The sequence below is a fragment of the Alligator mississippiensis genome, chromosome 1 (genome assembly GCF_030867095.1).
Source record: "Alligator mississippiensis isolate rAllMis1 chromosome 1, rAllMis1, whole genome shotgun sequence".
Taxonomy (NCBI): Eukaryota; Metazoa; Chordata; order Crocodylia; family Alligatoridae; genus Alligator; species Alligator mississippiensis.
In genome coordinates this window covers 362,228,920-362,243,844 of record NC_081824.1, presented here as the reverse complement: position 1 = coordinate 362,243,844, position 14,925 = coordinate 362,228,920, and the positions used below count along the sequence as shown (strand labels likewise).

Sequence of the window (14,925 nt, the reverse complement as noted above, 5' to 3'; positions counted from 1 at the left end):
TTGACTTCAAAAGGAACTCTGCATAGATGTAAGTATAGGCCCCCATAGATCTTTTTGCAAGATGAGAGAGCCACAGTGGGCACATCTACATGTGCTGTTAATCTGATTGAATAAACTCCTGTGCAGTTCATGCTGGAGCCTATTGTTCCCAGGCATTGCATTTACACATGTGCCCAGGACCTTGTCACGTTGAGCCAGGTCAGAACAGCCCTGGCTGGCAAGGGGCCTGAAGGGGTCAGCCTGGAACTGCTCCTACTCAGCTCAATGTGTGTTGGGTAGATGTGGGCTGGGGCACAGGGATGCTCCAGTACAAGGCTAGCCAGCAGGCAGCCCCCACAATGTAGCACCCTCATGCCCCAGCCAATCCCATCAGCATCTACACATGCATTATAATGCACTAAATAATGCCACTGCAGGATAGTACTTGTATTTACAAGTACTAATCTACAGCAGCATTTATTAGTTTAATGCAGCCTAATAGGGCTGCATTTGTAGACACTGAAATTTTACTGCGGAGCTAATTAGGCAACTCAGTAAATGTCTTGTGTAGAGGCATCCAGTTTGTAGAACACTACACCAGGTGATTATTAGGATGCTGAATAAGTGCTAATTTGCTTCCTGTTTAGACAAATACAGCAAACCTGAAACAAAGAAATATAACAATACAGTGTTACAAAAAAGTCAAGATTAAATTTTATGAAGATTTACAATCTTTTACTAGAAAAATAACCTTCACCTTTTATTGCATCTTATAATAGAATACACAACTCCAGTGTATAGACAACATTCCATTATTTGATTTGAGTTGAGTTGATTGCTGAGTAAAAAAAAAAAGAAAGAAGAAAAACATTCATATCAGTGTCTAAAAGTGATATTGATGTGATTGTTTATGAAGCCTGCCTTGTTCCCCTGGAGGATTTACATTAGGCTTGCTTAATAGGGAGAGGGGTGCCCTACAGGTGTTTAAGTATAGACAGGCACATGTACCTAAGAGACTTGCTAGGTACTACATCAGCTCTCCCTGCCTTTATAGTTAATATATCGGAAAGAGATTCAGGTGAAGATGACCCCCCAGAGACAATCTGTACTAATCTGCTCTTCAGAAGTAAGAACGAGAAAATCAGTTCCATGGATAAAGAATCTCTAAAACTACAAACATAATATATTTCTCTGATAAATATCAACATAAATTATTTGGGCCAACAAAACATTAACTTATGTTGTCTAAGAAATCGATTTTGCCAAGATTATTCCATGATAGATCTGTCTCATCATCTTACATACTATTTATCCTACTTTATCCTTAAATAAGGTTTCATCCTTTAGTTCTATTCTGATGCTGTCTTAAACTGATGTCACTTTGAGGTTGATCTGACATTCATTGTGCACTCATATCTGTCACTGAAATAAACAAAACTCTTAGACATGTAAATAATACCAAATCAGTCCCTGTATAAAATAACTGTACTGGTACAGCATAAATCATCATTAATCAATTAGGGCCACCTTTTTTTCCCCCAGAAATCAGAATGATGAGCTGACTGTAACCTGTCAAAGTAAATTAAGCACATAAGTGCACAGAGAAGCCAAACCTGCCTACCTCTTTCATATTCTGGACATATTATATATCCACACTCTGGTGGGGATGGCGAGCCCTGTTGTGTGACCAACAGCTAGCAAAAAAAGTGAACAGCCAATCTGGACCTAAACCCCAGCAGTACAAATCTAGCTAATAACTCTGAAGCAAAGCTCTCAAGCAGACCTGACAGTGACTCACTGAATCAAAAATGGGGTACATCTACTGTGTTTTATGATACTAGTACCATATTGGCACAATTTAATATAGTAATTGCAGGACACCATAATGTAGCAGCAAATATAAAATCACTGCTGGTAAAACTGGCTTATAACAAAAACATCTGTGGAACAGTGGAAGTATGAAGATGGGTTAGTCAAATGGAACAATCCAAAATGCTTGGTTAGTTGTGCCCATTTAACCAGTGCCCATTTAGACAAAATTCATTTAAATATAGCTAAAGGCCAAGTTAAATATTTAGGAAGTAAAGTACCCTGGAATCTCAGCCTGAGAATAATGCAAACAGTAGGTGCATCTAAATGTGCATATTAATGTGCTTGAATAAACTAATGCACTTGAAAGCGCGTGCCCGGGAGCAATTCATGTGTGCCTGGGACTGCAGCCTGCTGAACCAGGCCGTAGTAGCACCGGCTGGCAGGTGGCCCCGGCCGGGGGGAGTGAGGGGGGGAAGTGGGGTGGAGGGGAAGGTTAGGGTCAGCCTGCCAGCCCAGGGCTGTTGTCTCCCAGATCAACATGCTGCAGAGAGGCTGTGGGGAGCACAAGGGTACTTCAGTGTGAGGCTAGCCAGTGGGACAGTTGCTCTGCTGGAGAATTTTTTACTCTCCCAAAGAAGAGTACTTTTATTTTTGTGCCCGGTGAGAAGCAATATATATATATATATTCACTAGTCAGTAAGCCAGTGTCTCTAGCTGGACTATTTGAATATTAACATGTATAATCATTGATAGTAAAGATGATAAATTATAAGGATTTTTGTCGTCAGATCAGGACTGGCAGACTTTTTGGAAGATGTGGTAACTAAACACAAATGAATGGACTCAATACAAGGGTCACTGAATGGCAATGAGCGCCCTTTGATATACAGGAGGAAAGAAAGACTAGGTAATCTCATAGTTTATATCAGGCCTTGGACTCTATGAATCTGTGAATTTGGTTAATAGTCAAATCCAAATTCCAATTTCAATCTGATCTAGACTGAGGTGTAAACAATGCCCCCCTTTCTTTGGCCTAATCCAACCAGGCAGTCTGAGCTTCTCACCTTGGTATATGAGTGTTTATTGAATATTATCTGGTTTGCAAATATTCCCATAAGTGATATCTCACAAATCATTAGTCTCTGCAAGCTAGCACTCATCAGTAAACCTAAGAAGGCTATTTTTTTCTATTGAAAATGTACATATTTTCAAAATATGCAATCCCTTTGTATTGATTTGATTTTTAGTTTTTAATATAACTCTTATGAGTTCTGCAGAAAAGCACTGGGGATGATAGAGGATCACTAAATGAACAAGTCAATGGCATGCTGTTAGGAAAAAAAAAACAGCTAAGATCTCACCAATCATCATACTGTGCAAACAAGAGTACTGTATGTAAAACACATGAAATAATCTTGCCACTTTACTCAGCATTGGTGAGATCTCAGCTGGAGTTTTCTGTTTGTACTTGGGCACCAATCGTCAGGAAAGATATGGACCAACAAAGGAAAGAAACAAAATGATCTGTAGTCTAGAAAGTTTGATCTATGTGGAAAAACATAATCTAATGAAAATAAAACTGAGAAATACTGGATAACAGTCTTCAAATATTCAGAGAAGAAAAGCAGTAAATTGTTTTCCGTGTTCAATGGGGAGAGGAGCCATCATAGGAATGCTACTTAAATATTATCAGTGAGGATCTTTAATTGCAGCAATTCAGTTAAAGATTAGGAAAATATTTCTAACTATAAGGATGGAATTGTAGTTAAACACTGGAGTCAATTTCCTATGGAAGGTATGAAACCTCCATTGCTTAAGGGTTTAAGAACAATTAGAAAAAAAATATGTTGGAAATAGATGATTCTGTCCTGAGGCATGGGGATGGACTAACTGACCTCTTGTCCTGCTCTCTTAAAATGTCAAGTATATACACAAGATCACATATATATGGAAAGGCATCTGACTGGGGTCATCTGACACCAGCACTCTTTCCTGCCTAGGCAGGGGGTTGGATTCAATGATCTGTTGATGTCCTTTCCGACCCTAGCATCTATGAATCTATTAATCTATGAATTTGTATTTGTTATCAATTCTGTTGTCTCTAGACACATTGGTGTCAGCATTTCCTCTTTCCGGTGCAACTGAGATCAAATCTGTTCCATTCAAATGTTAATAACACACCAGTTTGCTACCTAAAGGACAACGTTATGTTCTTTCCTTACATTATAGAAACTGATTTTCTCTCTCTCTCTGTAAAGGTAGCTAGCTAGCTAGTGAGAGAGAGAGAAAGATCTATATTCTGAAACTGCTTTGTTTTAATATTTACATAAACATTAACAAATATATTCTCATAACACCCCCAGCTGGGATCTCAATTACCATCCTTTTTAAAAGGATAGGGAAATAAGGTAAAATTAAGTAACTTGCCTAAAATAACCAAGAATGTTTTAGAGTCCCACTCCAGAGTCTGAAGGACAAGACCATTCTTCCTTACATTTAGAAACTGGTGATTAATTTACTTTGAACCTTGATTAGCAGATCTTAGAAAATTCAAAGGAAGATCTATTAAAGTATTAGGTGATTCATATTCCTAGCCAGTAGATGATCAAGCTTAAGCTAAGAAAGTTTTTTTCAGAAATGTTTTAATAAATAAGACGATATTACATGCCTTTGTTCAGGCAGACATGCAGTATATTTCCAGTCAGCAAACCAAAGCAGGCTCATAGCTCTGCCTAGAATACACTGATGTGACAGTGGACTGTTTATGAAATAAATATTTCAGCCAAAAATAGCTTGAAAATTAACCCAAAGTATTTTAACTAAGCACAGAGAGGGTACACAACTGCACAACTGCATTATCATGGGACAGGTACAGGCATTACACTTTTACTGATATAAGTAATGAGAAACTGGTCTACCCCCATAACAGAACAGAAGTTTGGCTCAAAATCCAGTGTATACCTGTAAAAGAATAGAAGAGCAGCACACATGGACTGGTTTAAAAATGGCAGAACCTGGTCTAAGATTTGGCCCGCTGCCCTCAAAGGGCAAACGTGTGTTCTGTTCACTACTGATCTAAACTACACTACTTACAGAAACCCATGTAACCTAGATCAATTCTGCCTTGGGATGTCTGTACCTAGCTCATAATCTCTGTACTTGGAATACAGCTCTGCATGAGAGATGCCAATAGACACTGTCCTGAGGGAAGCAATGCCAGTTGCACCGAAAGATACTCCTTTTGCTGAGAAGCTTCTCCATTAGAATTCAGTGAGGTGAGGATTCTTTGTTTTTTAAGGACTGAAAGAAGTGGAGCAAGAGAGCAGCTGGTGTCCACGACATGCTCCTACTGGGTATGGACAGAATTGGTAAGGAATGAATACATTTCAACCAGTCTGAATACTTGTGAACATTCAGACCCAGGCCTACGAAGAAACTTAGACATAGTAACACCCAACATTGCCACCTAACTTATAGATATCTAGATACTTAGATAGAATTCACAAACCCAAGTTAGGTTTCTAAATTCCATATATAGCAAATAGGGGAGAGTTAGATTCCTTGGATCATATTTCACTGTAGGCAGCGATCTAACTGGTGAGAAAGCTATGCCGGGCAATAGGAAATGCTGAAGAGAAAAGTTGGTCTGAAATATGACTCTTCTTCTGGATTTACATGCTTACTTGCCATCCTAGTCAGGCTGGGATTCAAAATTCCCTCCTGGACTTAGGTACTTAAGTCATTTGTTTAGGTACAGTTACCTGGCTCATTCTTTTATTTTAAGGCAGGAGTGTCAAACTCCTCGTTAGCCCAAGGCCAGGTCCAGACTGCCAGGGCTCCTCCTGGGCTGGGTCCATGCTGCATTCAGACAGCAGTGTGGGTCCAGAGCCAAGCAGCAGCCCAGAGCTTCATGGCTCTATGGTCTGGCAGCAGCGCAGGGCTGTATTTGGGTGGTAGCACAGGTCTGGGAGCCTGCCACCAACAGCCATGTCCATCAGGGTCCAGGGACCATGAATTCTGTAGCAAGCTAAGCTCCCCAACTTCTGGTAGTCCATCAGGCTACCAGCAGGTCAGATGAAACAGTTCTATGAGCCAGATCTGCCCCATGAGCCAAATGTTTGACACCCCTGTTTTAAAGCAGTGGGAGAACAAGGAGGAAGACCTACATTTTATAGAATAGCTTCCTGACTAAACAATTTAGGAAATATGGAGTTAAATGCCTTGCTTAGCCAGTAGAATGATCCTTTCTCCTCACATAGGTTTTGAATGGATAGACAATGAGATATCTTCAATAGGAGAGGTAGAGGATCCCTTCAGCCTTGTTTAGCCCTAAATCTGCTGGTTACAGCATATTCCTAGAAAGTAGAATATGTGAGTTTAAACTCTTTCAGGCTCAGGTGGTCTCGTACTTCCTGGGCAAGTGCCTCAACCACTTGGCAATTAGACAAAAAAAGTGGGTTTTTCTCCCTCCCCTCTTTCTCTTCCTTTTCTAATTGTGATCCAATAAATCCATGGCTTCTGAGAATGAACCCTAGGTGGCAGTTTCAGACTGAATCCCATATTAACAGAAACATTTAACTAGGGACTGCAGGAAGCAATATGAATGTCACATAAATTGAGGAGTAGTGTGGGATTTTAGACACACTCTTCTCTTCTATATTTCCTATTGGCTGGTCTATATAGGGGTATGCTTAGCATGTTGACTGCTATGAACCAAGACCAAAAAGTGTTTTAAAATCTCCATTCAAGATGTGGAGATGCAGGTTATATTACTTGTTTGTTGTTGCTTTTAAATTCATTGATGGGTGCACACACCTATATTTTAGGCAAGATACTCCCTAAACTGTGACTAAGTTCCTTTTTTAAATCTAGATCCCAAGTTTGACTTTTAGGCATCTGAGAACTTTTATGAATGTAAGCCTTAGAGTCTTGCTTCTATGCCTGTTGCCACATAGCAACTGGTGGTAGTAGCAACAAAGGGAAGTCAACCCACAGAAATTAATCTAGGAAGGCAGCTTTGGCACTTTGCCTGTATTCTGTAGGGATCTGTTTTGGGGTATAGGTGGAAAGTCTACTTCCTCTTCTGCATCCCACCACACAGAAAAATTGGCAGGAAATTTAGTGATTTGAAACTCATGGAGTCGCCCCCCTTGAAAGGAAAAATCCATGTAAGCAACAATAATGGTCCTTAGCATATTCTCTGAAAGTTCAATTTTTTAGAAGTCAGTTAAAAAATACTCAAATTCCCTTCTTTGTCTGCAACTCAAACAGGTTGTCATAGTCTATTAGGGACAGTCCTGGTTGCTTTTACATGACAATAATTCATCCAGCTAGTTAAGAATTGCTTTAATTATTTATTCTTTAAAATATAATTCTCATTTTTAACTTTAGAAGGGAAACTAGAAGTCTAGTGTCAGGAACAATAAGGTCTTTGTCAAGCCACCCAACCACGTAGATTTCCCTCATGTAGGACTTCATATAAACTGCTTTATAAAATTTAATAACATCTGAGATTTCTAACCTTCATATAATTATAGTTTTAGTCTGCATTGGAAGTTTCCTTTGAAAGTTCCATTTTAACATCACCAAAAATGTCAAGCAAAGATGGCTCTGCATTTAAAATATGAAAAATAGTGTGCAAATGATTATCAACATAGAAACTTCCATTGCTCAAAACTGTCAAATTAATTTTCAGGAGAAATAAGCCACTTACAGTAAAGTCATATGAATTTCCCAGCAAAAAAATTGGAAAAAATACATTTTCACACAGTTCTCATTGCCATGAGGTATTCAGTAAGGTAGCACAGACATACAGGGATTATTAACTCTGGACTTAATGAACAACTTCATAACTAAACATTATGAGAGGATAAGAACATTAATTAAATTCACAGAAAATACTAAAATGGAAGTTGTAAATACCAACGGGATTAGAAAAATATTAAATGGGGATGCAAACTCATTTAGAGAAACACATCCCCAGATTTCAGCACTTCCTAATTATGTTTTCTTCAGGGTAACTATAGGTCTAAGTCACCAGCTTTTCTTCTCCCCCCCCCCCCTTTTTTTTTTTTAAACATACAATCTAGTTATAGTTACTCTTCTGTACTAGAAAGGTGCTAATGCCAGGACATAAAATGAATCACATCTACAGTAAATACAAACTAATAACATCTAAGGAAAAATAATTAAACACACACACACACACAGATAATGGGAAGAATTTACTGAAAAGCAGACAAAACCAAAGAGATCAAGGCTTATTAAAAAATAACATATTAGAGAGGTATGTATATTTTTACAAGAAATTCTCAGATTTTGGGCAGTGGGCAGCAACATTCAGACAGGTATCAAGGAGGGGAGCACTGTGGTCACAACCCTTTTCTATACAGCTTTGGTGTTACTGTTCCTAGATTTGCAGTAGTTTAAGAATGATGAACAAAAGTGTCTGGAAGGGAGAATTCATGATGAAAGATTAAAAGAGAGAAAAATATTAATAACTTGAAAAAATAATGGGAGAATATTGTAACCAGATATAAGCATCTGAAAGTCTGTACACCAAGAAGGGTGTTTAATCATACAAGGAGATATGGAAGTAATGGGGTTAATGTTTCTGAACCTAAATGGGTTAGCCAACATCATGTATTTTAATTCATTAACATCCTAATATCTCGTGTTATTTTTAATTGATTTTGATATTAGTTAATAGACATTATTTTTGTGAGGGTTAATTACACTGACCTATCTCTGCTATACTGGAGTTCTGCTATTCCTATTTTACTTGAATTTTGTATATTGGATATATCTGTTCTTGGCTGCGTAGCAAAAACTAGCAAAGAAAAAAAACCTTGAAGAAAAAAAATAGGTTCAATATTAAGAAAAAAAACCAAAATTAATTGCAGAAAATATAAGGAAATATCAAAGAATAATCCTGCATTTGCAAGGGTGAGGAGTAGATAGGCACGAAGGCATTTTTATATCTCAAATATCCATGAAACTGTGATTATATTAAATCCATCTTTAGAGATATTAAGCTTGAAATTTGACCTATATTTCACTAGACATATTTACATAAAGAAAAAAGTTCTTAGAGCAATGACAAGGTTGAGTTATTATTAAAAGGAAGCACTTTGAGAGTTGATTATGACAGGCTGCCAGAGGGCAATGTTATCACTGTTATTTTAACATAATTTTGCTTGTATAAATTATGATATATACTCAGCAGTAGTATGAATTGAAATGCTATCTTTACATTTTGTTTGGACACCAAAAAACTACCTTGTCAGATGACTTGCAGAACATAATTTTACCATCACCTCAATACTGTTATACTTTAAGTCTCACACCTTTACATTGAGTAATTCAGTGACACAGTTACATTAAAATCATTCAAGAAATGTGAACAAGAGGGCCAGTTTCTTCACTGTGGCATGGTACAAGACAAGCATAAAGCTAACATACCCAATCAGAGCAGGTTTACTTCAGTATAGGTGGATCATTTCATCCCTCCTTACTACTGTTGTGGACAGCACAGCCTGAGTGCCCTGCTAATCTCTAGCTGCCATGTTTGTCACCTGGAGCCCTAGCAACCACCATAATTTCATCTGAAAATTGCAAGGGGACTTGTTTTGCATACTGCTGACTCAGGACTGAGATCTGCAAGGGCCATCATTGCAATCCCCTCTTCTCAGCTATGTTATATTCCCCTGCACTACAGCCAAGGATCTAGCTGATAATGTAGCCAGCCCCACTGGAATTGTTTTTAATAAGCAAATATCCTTGCCTTGTAATATTAGGTTCTGCACAGTAAATGACAATGCAATATTTGTTCCTAAATGCCAGAAGTCTCCACTTGTGGAAGTCTAAATTAAACTGCCTGCAAAAAAGTTTTATTAATTTATTTACTGTTGTATTTGGAACCTGACTTTCTCATATAGAGCCTCACAGGCAGACCCAGCATTTCAAAACAGGGGTGTGGGAGCAGAGGTGTCTGTACCTCCAGGTCTCAGCCAGGGCAACCAGACAATCCTGTAGAAGTAACAGCTGGGGGCTTTTTTAAAGCCCCAAATCATGTAAGACTCTCCCTCTAACAACTCTTTGCACCCCTTCTCTTTCCCTCTGTGTTCAGCAGCACCTCCTCTCCCTACCCCTCCTATGCCCCCACCTTGCCCTCTCTACTTGTGCCTCGGTGCACAAGAATGAGAGACTTGCCTGCTGCCACCATTGTCCCAGCCAGTCCTGCCTCTGTTCCCACCCCTGTCCTGCTCCTTGCTAGGTTTAGCCGGGGAGACCAGAAGTGGCAGGTCGGTTCCTATAGCCTGTGCCTGATCCTGGGCTGGTGAGGAACACCTGAGGATGAGACAGAGAGGGAGGACCTGCCTCCAACCGCCACTGCCACAGTCTCCAGCTGACCCCAGTTTCCCACATAGCTTCTGCCCACAGCTCTTGCTTGAGCAATGGTTCTCAACCTGTTTGCCATAGTGAGCCACACTTGCAGCTCTCAATGTGTTATGTGGGCTACACCCACACAACTTACTTCCCGTGTATCCAGTTAAAAAATGTTTTAACAGGATGGCACATGGGCCACAGGTTGAGGGCTGCTGGGCTAGAGTAAGGAAGGAGTAGGTTTAGGGCTCCCCTAGCCCCAGGTTAGCTGGGGACAGTGGCAACAGCAGGCAACTCTCCCCTTCCTATGTCCAGAGGTGTAGATAGGGAGAGCGGTCACTGAAGATGGTGGAAAGGCAGAGATGCTGGAGGGGAGGGGAGGACTCTTACTTGCTTAGAGGACTTGGGTATCTGGGGTTGTGGGGAACTGGAACCACTGAGCTGAACTGTGGAAAAGGGGGTTGATCACCCCACTGTACCTGCTCTGGATTGCATTATTCCATGAGTAATTCTACACCAGTGTCTAGACATGTGCTAATTATGAATAGGGCTAGTTATAAGTAGATGAAGCTGTCCATTGCTCCACTCTCAAAAAAAATTGCCATTTGATCAATGCTGCTCATGACATATCATCCCCTTAATTCACTGTACAAAGAGCTAAAACCACAGACTGACCATACTTCACTAAAAAGCTGTTCACTGAAAAAGCTACATTGCTAAAACAGCTGTTTTGCCCTCCGTGTAGCTGTTTTGCCTTCCAATTTTGCCCCATATTCATGTACTTTTACAAATAAAATAGTGTTTTGTCTTCATTGCTCCAAGACTGGTCACCAAAGAGCTTCAGCAGCATGGTTTAACAAAAGAACATATTTATTTTTCATGAAAAATGTTGAAAAAATGTGTACCATAAAACACTTCTGGCATGAGCTCAGAATGTTTTTAATGAAAACTGACATAAAACAGAAACTTTTAAAAAAGCAAAATATTTATTTTATTTGGAAACAACATAAGAAGTTCAAGCTTTTTTCTGCTTCCTCCCTTCACTTTTTGTCTAAAAGCTGAAAAACTGACAATGATTTTTCTTTCTTTCTTTTTGTTTTTTTTTTTTTTTTAGTTAAGAAGTTCATTTTGGGCAGTAAGCTACGTAGGCTATAGAGTGTATTAATGAAAAAAATATCTTCATGCCTATCCATTAGCCAGCTGAACTAAGTGAAAGTAACAAGATGGTTGAAGGTACGTGCACTTCAGAGATCACAGCCGCTCTCTGCATGCACCTGTGAAACCCTGTCTCCCCCAACTCTCCTTGTGTATACATTCTTGAGTCAGTTTCCTCATGTGTCAAAAATGAGCTAGATGGAAAAGAATTAAATCTACAGAATAGAAAAACAGGAAACGTGGGGCTGAATGAGGTGTCAGTTCCCTCTCGGGCTTCCTTGAGCATCTGATACCTAACCTGCCACCTCCATCTCTGCATGCCTCCTGCAACAGGAATCCCATATTTAAAAACTTAGTTTTTATTCTAAGAAATGTCTCAGACGGCCAGAGCCGACTCGAGGTGATTAAATAATTACTTGTTCATCGGGGCGGGCTGGTGAATAGAGAGGCCGAGAAAGCTTTATGGTTGTAAAACTTTACTTACGTCGCTTGCTGTTGCGACGAAAACGGTCCGGTCGTCTGAACAACTACGTTAGTCGTTCCAGCTGGCAGGGCTTAGGCAGAGCTCAGACCAGCACGTCCGTCTACAAATCGGGCCAGCAGGGAAAGGGATACGTCTGGAATTGCGCTCGGCGACGGGGAGATGAATCGATAGGTGATCAGGCTATCGATTAGCTCAGCCACGAGTCAGATCTCTTCAGAAGCACTCTGCAGCGTGCTCTAAGTTCTCCGACTTGGGCGGAAGTCGCGCTAATTTTTAAACAGCTAGCAAGCCAATTACTAGCCGCCACGTGTGCATAATTTAGAACTGGCCAATAGCAGGACACAAATTTACATCCGAATGGTGGGAACTCTCTTGCACCGGGGGTTTTCTGCAGCAACAGAAAGCCTTTACTTTTGCAAGAGGCTCTCATGTGGCGGGAAAATTCCACCGTGCCGAGGCACCAAAACCACTGGGTTGTGACATGCCCCCTTGCCGACGGCACAACTGGAATTTTAGACACATGAGCTCATCATCCGGCATCTTTGTTTCGGGACTTACTGACCTGGCAAAGCTTTAACAACCAGATATATATATACAAACAACTTGATAGACCGGTCTTTTCAACAAGTTACAAAATACAATAACTTTAAACATATGATAACAACTGTTGATCATCGTCTGATTGGAGAACATCTGCCTGGGACTCTCCTCATCTGATAGTCAGTCCGTCCTCTCCTATTAACAGACAACGTCAATAAAAATACTTAATAACATGGGGGTGAATAATGTTATAATAAGTCCTGAGCCAATGAACGTTTGCTGTCTCAATGTCTCCTTCATAACCATTACTCTACTAACTCGAACGAACTGCAATCTGGAGCTCAATGAATCTCACACTCGGGCGGTTGTGGATTACTACTTTTCTAGGGTCAGTCCTGTGAAGAAAGAAAACAACAACACAAGACAAAAAGACTCATAATTGGATTTACTGTAAGGATCCTGGGTGAACGTTGGAACGGCGTGTCATCCAGTTGTGATGAATGATAATAGGGGGACGATCGGGCTTCTCCTCCAATTGGACAGAATAGGTATTGGGATATTGTCCCGGTCGTTGAACTGTCCCTTTGTGAACTTGTGGATGAGACTGATGGGGGCGTGGTATTGAAATCCACACTAACTCGTCAGGTTGGAACTTGGGCTCCCAAGGTGGAGGTTTCTGGACATTAGCTTCGTCCCATAATGGTTTAGAAGTGTTTAGTGAAATAAGGACATCGTGATTAAATTTAGTCCAGTTTTTAAACGTCCCTCCTCCTCTAAGGCGAAGCTGCTCCTTATACAAACCTATGTGTCTCTCCACAACACCATTGGACTGCGGATGGTACGGCAAATGAAGATGCCAGGCTACATTATGAAGACAAGCGAATTTATCCAGAGCGTTAGAGTTAAATGGGGGTCCTCCATCAGACTGAATCTCATGAGGAGGTTGCCAGGTAGCAAATACAGCAGCCAAAGCTGAAACGACAGCAGTGGCATTACTCTTCTGTAGGGGGATAACCTGTAACTGTCTCATTCCCAAATCGACAACAACCAGTCCTTTATTCGGTGGCTTAGACCCTGGGAGGGGTCCCAGTAAATCTACCTGCCAAACTTTTCCTGCTTGAAACTGCGAAGGATCGAAAGCTCCTAGTTGGTGCTTGGTTCTGTGACACTTTTCTTTAGCACATATCTCACAGGCCTGAGCTACTTTTTCCCAATCACGCCAAGCTCCGTATGAAGCTGGCTCCGTAAGGGTTCGGCACCAATGTTGATGGCAAGCTCGTGGTCCCGGGTGACCCCAATTCTCATGAAGCCACGCAAGGAACAGATTTACTTCAGGGTCGGTGGTAGATGTAACAGGCAATACTATGTCGGTTTGGAGTGGATCTTCCAAAAACTTATCAATTACCTCATGCACTGGATCGGTATCTGGACGATGGGACTTAGTGTGCCTAATTAACAGAAGGTGCACGAATTTAGTTAACGTTTCCCAAATATCTTACCAATCATTCAAATTCTTGGAGGGAAAAGCTGTGCCCGTAAGAATTTTATAAATGTACTGCAAATCAATTGTGATGATCGGAACTGGGAGTGTATCGTTATGATGTGTCAGACAATGTTCCAGTACCTTAAGGAATCCTAATAATTCACAACTTTGGGCCGAATTATCATCTGGGTCAGCTTGAAAGATTTCCTTATCGTTGCAAGCTTTACAATAATATCCATAGCCTCCGCCATGTCGGGAGGTTCCGTCCGAGGCCATCCATGCCGGGGCAGAAGTTCCATACAATGTAGGGACCTTCTCCTCATCTTCTGGGCTTGGATCAGGTACTGTGTCTTCCAACCTCCAACAATGCCAGTTGTAATGGTGGGTAAGTACTAGCGTATTCCAGGTCTTAGATTCTCCTTGAAAATGTGGGTCAACTCTGTCCGCATCCAGCAAGGGTAACAATGTGGCACCGGGAGCGCGTAATGTCCCATGCCCCCTTGCTAAAGGCTCCACCAATTGTTCGGCTAGAAGGATTTTTCCCACAGCTCCATATCTATGTTGTGCCGCTTGAAGCGTTTTATGGGCTGTATATACTAACTCATCACGAGAATTATGTGCGACAGCCCACACATGATTGGTGGTAAACCCAAGGGTTACGGTTAGTGACTCGCCCAAATCAATGGCATGGAGTTGTGGATCTTTAACCGTAGCTAGCAGGCAAAGCAGGTTCTGCTGATCTCTTTTCGTCCAGGGTGTGGACTTTCAGGATTTATTACGGATCTGTCACTGCAATTTGGTGAGGAGTGCCAAATCACTAGGTTCAATATAATGTTGATACCAATTCAAATGATCTAACAGCTGTTGAAAGTGTCTTTTGGTCATGGGGAAGAATGTTTTCAATGGATTGACGTCAGGACCCTCATGAGAAATTCCGTGGCGGATGGAACCGATGTATCGAGTACCAAGGAATGTAATGTCATCTACAGGATGCAAACACGACTTGTCCTCGTTGATTGTCCATCCTTCACTCTGAAGGTGAGTGACTAGTTGACTGACTAGACTAGTAACTACGGAACTATCACGA

General features: G+C 40.8%; 1 protein-coding gene across 2 annotated transcripts in view; it reads right to left on the bottom strand.

Moving 5' to 3' along the window:
• Nucleotides 1-14,925, bottom strand: part of FGF14 (fibroblast growth factor 14) — a 456,042-nt gene that overhangs the window by 88,874 nt on the left and 352,243 nt on the right. The gene's annotated exons all lie outside the window — the stretch shown is intronic.